This window comes from Salvelinus sp. IW2-2015, linkage group LG32 (assembly GCF_002910315.2).
Source record: "Salvelinus sp. IW2-2015 linkage group LG32, ASM291031v2, whole genome shotgun sequence".
NCBI classification, from domain to species: Eukaryota; Metazoa; Chordata; class Actinopteri; order Salmoniformes; family Salmonidae; genus Salvelinus; species Salvelinus sp. IW2-2015.
Genome location: NC_036871.1, coordinates 35,019,686 through 35,028,076, shown reverse-complemented (window position 1 = coordinate 35,028,076; position 8,391 = coordinate 35,019,686). Strand labels below are relative to the sequence as shown.

At 45.7% G+C, this 8,391-nt stretch overlaps 1 long non-coding RNA gene across 1 annotated transcript in view; it reads right to left on the bottom strand.

The window, feature by feature from the left end:
* Nucleotides 1–2,080, bottom strand: part of LOC111956298 (uncharacterized) — a 20,789-nt gene extending 18,709 nt beyond the window's left edge. Inside the window, exon 1 of the long non-coding RNA XR_002876245.2 lies at nucleotides 1,737–2,080. This is a non-coding gene — a long non-coding RNA (uncharacterized lncRNA). The remainder of the gene's footprint in view (nucleotides 1–1,736) is intronic.
* Nucleotides 2,081–8,391: the final 6,311 nt, after the last annotated feature.

Here is an 8,391-nt window from a genome sequence, read left to right as displayed (position 1 = left end):
AGACTCAGACATTGAGCAGGGAAGACAGCTGCATGTAGCCACAAGATTCTACAGCGACCTTATCTGGACAGGCCCATGTTTGACAACTGTCTTTGATTTATTTATTGTGGAGTTATGAAGACAGCCAGAGGACTTTAGAGAGGACCCCAGTGGGATGAACCGTTCCACTTGAACTGTCACTGTGAAATTCCCAGCCACCAACAGACCCCCAAGGATGAATTAAAGGCTAGTATTATTCTGACAGAATCTTGTAGCTTACATCAGTGCTATTGGAATTCACCGCTTCAAGGTCTGCAGCAGGGAACAGCACTGCTGGTTTCTCTTCTCTTCCTGGTTGTTACCTGATGGTTCATGTCACTGATAGGACATCTTCCTGGTTGTTAACTGATGGTTCATGTCACTGATAGGAAAGAGCATTCTCTCAGTCATCTGGTATTGTCTCAGGTCTGAATCATCAGCTCCTGAGTAGATGGGAAGGATGAAAACCAGCAGTGCTGCGGACCTCGACGTACACATATGAATATTACCACTGCTGCTGCTGGGCACTATCAAGCATGTATTGCAACACTAGATGAGATCCGGTTTGATGAACAAACAAACATTTCTCTCTCTCGCTCCAGAAATAGCAACAGCCACACCATGCAAGGCATGCATGTGATGTAATAGAAAAATGAAAAGCGCTCTCCACCAAGTCTCGTTGTCTATGACATCCTGAGTATTGTGTGTTTATAAATTAATAACACGTCGAATGAAACCTCGACTACATGGATAAGCAGTGACTTAGCGGGCCATGCCGCTTAGGCTAATTCGTTTACAAGCATTATCTGATTAATACTTATTTAGGTTTTGCGGAAACAATGACAACATAGCTGCCTATCTCGGAACTGGGCGTGATGAGGTGACGCGGCACGACAGGGAAATGTCACATTTTAGCCTACAGACAGCACGACCTGACGCGAACACCCCCCTAGGATTCCCTCACAACCGAGGGAGGCTCGTTCAACGCGGCAGCAGTGCGGCAGGGGCTATCCTTTTCTTGCTACACTGACCGCCCACGCATGAGCTGGCATGGCACGCAACACACAGCTGCAACAATGTCTGTGGAAAACGGTGCTATAGATAGCTGCAGTATTAATCAGAAACACGTGTCTACATTTTTATATTTTGATCATTACATGTTTAAATGTTCACGACAAGACATAGTCTACAGTAGCTCTCCAGTCTGTTGTCAATGAGAATAATTGATAACTTACTTATAGCTTAATACATAAGCTTTTAGCCTACTATTCGTGTTACTTTATTCTGAACTGTGACTTTTGTTATAATATTACTGCATTTCAAGCACACTTAGCAAAATGATCTTGTCCCACCATAGAAAGCAGATTGACACCCTTGAAAAAACACATTGCTCTCTGTCATCAGAAAAACGTCTTCCACGTGAAGAAGGTGAGATATTTGTCTATAGGCTACGTCTTCCTATGTATCTCGGTATGCCTATTTGAGCTACTCCAACATAATAGGCTTCCATGGTCATAGGGTTACTGGTCATTTAGCACTGTGAGTGACAGCTGAGGTAATAAAAACAGATGAATGAATCACTGAATATGGATAGATGCTGCTATCCTGCAATWTAGAACATTCACATCAAATGAAATATACATTCCTATGAAATGTAACACTGTAATGGTATTATAATAATAATAATAATAGTAATAATAATGTTGATGTCCTCTTACCTCCGACACAGAGCAGGGACATCTCTGACAGCAGCGCTGAGCGTCCCCGGCTGTCCTCTACCGGCCGGCTGGGTCTTCACTGCTTCGCTTGGCTACTCCTCAGTTACCTCCCGGCGTAGGCTACAGATGTACGTCTAAACATAAGCTAAATATTGCCATAGTGGACAGAAAATTGATTCGAAGACATAATTACAAGGGAATCCGTGCGTTCTTCACGGATATGGCTATTTATTTTGCTGTTGAAAGGCTCCCCTCACTTTGCCGTCTCTCTCCCTGTCTCTGCATCCCTCAGCTCTCCTCCGCTCCTCTCGCGCGCACAGCCATCTTGTTTCAGCACCAGCGCGAGGACAGCTCCGCGCCGCGTGACGTCACGTTTAATGTGACGCGCACCAGCTGCAGCGGGGAGGCATAGGCTGAGGGCCACGATACATCTCTGATGATCACGGACCGAGTAGGGAGTCTCTCCTTCCGGTACTCAAAGAAGGGAGCAGGGGGGTGGTGCTTGTCAGTACTGGACTGAATCACTGACGAGAATAACATGATTATTATTCTAGTGCTGCCCACTGCTTTCTGTAGTCCAGGGCGATTCAAATTCGTACCTCAAGGTCTACAGCACTGCTGGTTTTTAACCTTCCCTTCGAATCAGGGACTGACTCTAGCCAATGAGTCATGGCCAGACTTAGCACATCTGGCGCCCTGGGCAAAAACATTTCATTGTCATCTATATCTAACTCTGAGTTTTGATTCATCATTGACTACTTATCCTTATTGACTACATAAGGATATTAATTAAAAGTAATTTGGTATTTTAACATGTCTATGTTACCGATTAGAATAAAAAAGTAGAATTAAAGGACAAAACAAAGCAAAGCCAAAAATGTGATTTTACTATAGCTCTCCTTCTTACCTGGTCCCACAGTAAGTGTCCCTAATACCTGTCTTTACATGATAGCTRCAAGTGTAACAGTATTGCTTCTGTCCCTCTCCTCTACCTGGGCTCGAACCAGGGACTCTCTGCACATATAGACAACAGTCACCCTCAAAGCATCGTTACACATCGCACATCGCTCCACAAAAGCCTTGCAGGGCAAGGGGAACAACTACTTCAAGGTCTCAGAGCGAGTGACGCCACCGATTGAAACGCTATTAGCTCACACCCCGCTAACTAGCTAGCCATTTTACACCGGTTACACAAGGCACTAGGCAGGTAAGGTGTAAACTGGAACACACAATGGCACATACAGTGCCAGAAGGGGGAGCTATTTACAGTGCCTTTAGAAAGTATTCATACCCCTTGACTCATTCCACATGTTGTTTTATTACAGCCTGAATTCAAAATGGATCAAGGAGATTTTTATTCTCTCACCCATCTACACACAATAACCAATAATTACATATTTTTAGAAATGTTGGCAAATCTATTGAAAATTAAATACAGAAATATCTAATTTCCATAAGTATTCTCACCCCTGAGTCAATACATGTTAGAATCACCTTTTGGCAGTGATTACAGCTGTGAGTCTTTCTTGGTAAGTCTCTAAGAGCTTTACACACCTGATTGTACAATATTTTCACATTATTATTATCCAGTTAATACCTCTGACKGACATGTTAGTCAGCACACACAAGTCTATCAGTTATGTAGCAATAAATCATCTCAAACAGCAGTTGTTTGAGTTAACCTAACTGAACATTTGTGATTATAGCACTGATGGCTAAGTATACTTTGTCTGTACTATACCTGTGTTTGGATTATAAGAATTGCCAATGTTTGTGACAACGTGTCTGTAGTGTGGGCGTTGTAGGGTCCTGTGTATCCAGATCCTGAGGCCAAAAGTGAAGCAGAGAAAGCCACCTTCCTGACTGTGACACATAGATGAGACAGCATTAACTAAAGTTAGTAGTAAAGAGATATCTTTTAAAGCTGAGCAGAATATCCAAGTGAAGTGTAACTGCTGTGGATTGTGAATACTACTAAATATGTGTCAACAGAAATTACCTTAATTTTGTCYCCTCAGCTCCTCCACCTGGCTCTTTGCAACATTTGACTTTCATTGATTCAAGCTCAATTGYTTGTGCTGAAATATAGAATAAAACAAACAATWAAGGAAAGGGGGATACCTCGTCAGTTGTACAACTGAATACATTCAAATGAAATGTGTCTTCCGCATTTAACCCAACCCCTCTGAATCAGAGAGGTGCAGGAGGCTGCCTTAATCGACATCCACATCTTCAGCGCCTGGGGAACAGTGGGTTAACTGCCTTGCTCAGGGGCAGAACAACATATTTTTACCTTGTCAGCTCGGGGATTCGATGCAGCAACTTTTCGGTTACTGGCCCAACACTCTGTCAAGACGCTAGCCCTCTAGCAGAGATGTGAACCCCCCCCTCTCCTGTTAGACGGGGCAGTTTTATGACTTTACAACAGCATCATAAATTCCTGGCAGAAGCACTCTTCTCCCTTGCCACATGCAGTATGGAGAGAGTGTCCCAGTAAGACAAAGGGACTCTCCTGCCAAATACTTCTACCTCCCCGAATTGGAGAATTAAACATTATTCCTAATTTAGAGAATGTGGAAACGGTCTGTGGAGAAGCCAGCTACAACCCGATCTGTTTTGTTTCATGTTTGTGGCCTCATGAAAGACAATACAGCCACATTACCCTAACTCTGTTTATACAGGTTCCTCAGTTATGAGGCTTGCATCTGAATGTGGGATAAAATGTCTAACGAGTATAAGAATACTTTGAAAAGATAACAATGTGATTTAGTCTTCTAAAATGCAAATCATTGTTTATGGTAACTTGTGCCAAGTCAGTAGCCACGCCCAAGTGAATAGACATTGGTTGGAAATGATGAACCAACCCCTTTTACACTCTAGAATAAAAGCCCCTGTGACAAAAAGTCACCTCAGTTCCAAATACTGTCAGGACTTGTCTTCACGTTTAAAAAGGTCTAATGCTAATTTAAACTCTACAGGCCAGAAAACGTTTGAGCTTGTGCCACATATGAAATGGTATGAACTCTGAACTATTGATCACTCAAGAAGAAGTGAGTCCTAGATTACAGCCTAACAGACTGCAGCTGGAAAGGTAGCAAATGTAGTAAGAACATTGACTGACGCAGAAAACCACAACATCTCACTCCACAACGACCCGGAAGAACCTACAAAGGACAATGGCGACCTCGACTGGGCAAACCAGAGCCTCACACCACCAGCTTAACTATCGAAGCCAGCTTCACGTAAAAACAATGTATTACCTTTCTCCGAACGAGCGATCGTTAGTGGCATACAGTTGAAGTCGGAAGTTTACATACACCTCAGCCAAATACATTTAAACTCAGTTTTTCACAATTCCTGACATTTAATCCTAGTAAAACTTTCCTGTATTAGGTCAGTTAGGATCACCACTTCATTTTAAGAATGTGAAATGTCAGAACAATAGCAGAGAGAATGATTTATGTCAGCTTTTATTTCTTTCATCACATTCCCAGTGGGTCAGAAGTTTACATACACAATTAGTATTTGGTAGCATTGCCTTTAAATTGTTTAACTTGAGTCAAACGTTTCAAGTACCCTTCCACAAGCTTCCCAGAATAAGTTGGGTGAATTTTGTCCCATTCCTCATGACAGAGCTGGTGTAACTGAGTCAGGTTTGTAGGCCTCCTTGCTCTAACACCCTTTTTCAGTTCTGCCCACACATTTTCTATGGGATTGAGGTCAGGGCTTTGTGATGGCCACTCCAATACCTTGACTTTGTTGTCCTTAAGCCATTTTGCCACAACTTTGGAAGTATGCTTGGGGTCTTTGTCCTGAAAGATCCTTTTGAGACCAAGCTTTAACTTACTGACTGATGTCTTGAGATGTTGCTTCAATATATCCACATCATTTTCCTACCTCATGATGCCATCTATTTTGTGAAGTGCACGAGTCCCTCCTTCAGAAAAGCACCCCCACAACAATGATGCTGCCACGGCTGGGATGGTGTTCTTCGGCTTGCAAGCCCCCCCCTTTCTCCTCCAAACATAACGATGGTCATTATGGCCAAACAGTTCTATTTTTGTTTCATCAGACCAGAGGACATTTCTCCAAAAAGAACGATCTTTGTCCCCATGTGCAGTTGCAAACCGTAGTCTGTTTTTTTTATGGCGGTTTTGGAGCAGTGGCTTCTGCCTTGCTGAGCTGCCTTTCAGGTTATGTCGATATAGGACTCGTTTTACTGTGGATATAGATACTTTTGTATCTGTTTCCTCCAGCATCTTCACAATGTCCTTTGCTGTTGTTCTGGGATTGATTTTCACTTTTCGCACCAAAGTAAGTCCATCTCTAGGAGACAGAATGCRTTTCCTTCCTGTATGATGGCTGCGTGGTCCCATGGTGTTTATACTTGCATACTGTTGTTTGTACAGATGAACGTGGTACCTTCAGGCATTTGGAAATTGCTCCCAAGGATGAACCAGATATGTGGAGGTCTACAATATTTTTTTCTGAAGTCTTGGCTGATTTCTTTTGATTTTCCCATGATGTCAAGCAAAGAGGCACTGAGTTTGAATGTAGGCCTTGAAATACATCCACAGGTACACCTCCAATTGACTCAAATTATGTCAATTAGCCTATCAGAAACTTCTAAAGCCATGACATAATTTTCTGTAATTTTCCAAGCTGTTTAAAGGCACAGTCAACAATAACTTCTGACCCACTGGAATTGTGATACAGTGAATTATAAGTGAAATAATCTATCTGTAAACAATTGTTGGAAAAATTACTTGTGTCATGCACAAAGTAGATGTCCTAACCGACTTGCCGAAACTATAGGTTGTTAACAAGAAATTTGTGGAGTGGTTGAAAAACGAGTTATAATGACTCCAACCTAAGTGTCTGTAAACTTCTGACTTCAACTGTATGTGAGAATGCTGTTCATTGACTGCAGCTCAGCGTTCAACACCATAGTGCCCACAAAGCTCATCACTAAGCTAAGAACCCTGGGACTGAACACCTCCCTCCACAACTGTTTCCTGGACTTCCTGACCGGCCGCCCCCAGGTGGTGAGGGTAGATAACAACACATCTGCCATGCTTCCTCTCAACAGGGGGGGCCCTCAGGGATGTGTACTTTGTCCCCTCCTGTATTCCCTGTTCACCCGTGACTGCGTGGCTGCGCTCGACTCCAACACCATAATTAAGTTTGCTGATGACACGACGTTGGTAAGACTGATCATAGATGACGATGAGACAGCCTATAGGGAGGAGGTCAGAGACCTGGCAGTGTGGTGCCAGGACAAGAACCTCTTCCTCAACGTGAGCAAGACAATGGACTCCTTAACAGCTTCTGCCCCAACCATAAGACTGCTGAACAGTTAGTCAAACGGCTACCAGGACTATTTACATTGACCCCCTGATTTTATTATTATGCATTGTTATTTTTTGCACTGACTCTTGCACGCTCGATGTACACTCACTGGACTAACCACACACACTACACTGACACTCCAACACACACACGCTGCTGCTACTCCGTTTATTATCTATCCAGATTGCCTAGCCACTTTACCCCTACCTACATGTACATATTACCACAATTACCTCAACTAACCCGTACCCCTGCACATTGACTCAGTACCGGTACCCCTTGTATGTTGTAACGGCTTTCGTTGGTGGAAGGAGAGGAGGACCAAAATGCAGCGTGGTACGTATCCAAACTAAAATAAAGACATAAAAAAGGAAYTAAGGTCAGAACGTGACAGTACCCCCCCCAAAGGTGCGGACTCCGGCCGCAAAACCTGAACCTATAGGGAAGGGTCTGGGTGGGCATTTACCGCGGTGSCGGCTCTGGTGCGGGACGTGAACCCCACTCCACCATAGTCCCGGCCCACTTATGTGGCGCCTTAGGAGCGGCGACCCTCGCCACCGACCCCGGATTGGGGACCCGAGCAGCGGGCCCCAATAGATGGGCGACTCTGGCAGCGCCGGACAGACGGGCGCTCTGGCAGCGCCGGACAGACGGCGGGCTCTGGCAGCGCCGGACAGATGGCGGCTCTGGCAGCGCCGGACAGACGGCGGCTCTGGCAGCGCCGGACAGACGGGCGGCTCTGGCAGCGCCGGACAGACGGGCGGCTCTGGCAGCTCATGACAGACGGGCGGCTCTGGCAGCTCAGACAGACGGCGGCTCTGGCAGCTCAGACAGACGGGCGGCTCTGGCAGCTCAGGACAGACGAGCGGCTCTGGCAGCTCAGGACAGACGGCGGCTCTGGCAGCTCAGGACAAGACGGCGGCTTGGCAGCTCAGGACAGACGAGCGGCTCTGGCAGCTCAGGACAGACGGGCGGCTCTGGCTGTAGAGAGAACTGGAGGGAGGATACGGAGAGACACAGGATAGACCGGGTCGTGGAGGCGCACTGGAAGTCTCGAACTAAGGGCCTGCACAACCCATCCTGGCTGGATGGTGAAATTTACCCCGGCACGTGCGGGGGGCAGGCACAGGACGACTGGGCTGTGCAGACACACGGGAGACACAGTACGCAGAGCCCGACGCAGGATATTCCTGGCCCGAGGAGACGACTGGCTGTCTGCAGAGCAGGTCTGGCACCATTCGTCCTGGCTGGATCCCCCTGTAGCCCGGCAGTGCGGGGAGTTGGAACAGCCGCATTGGCTGTGCTG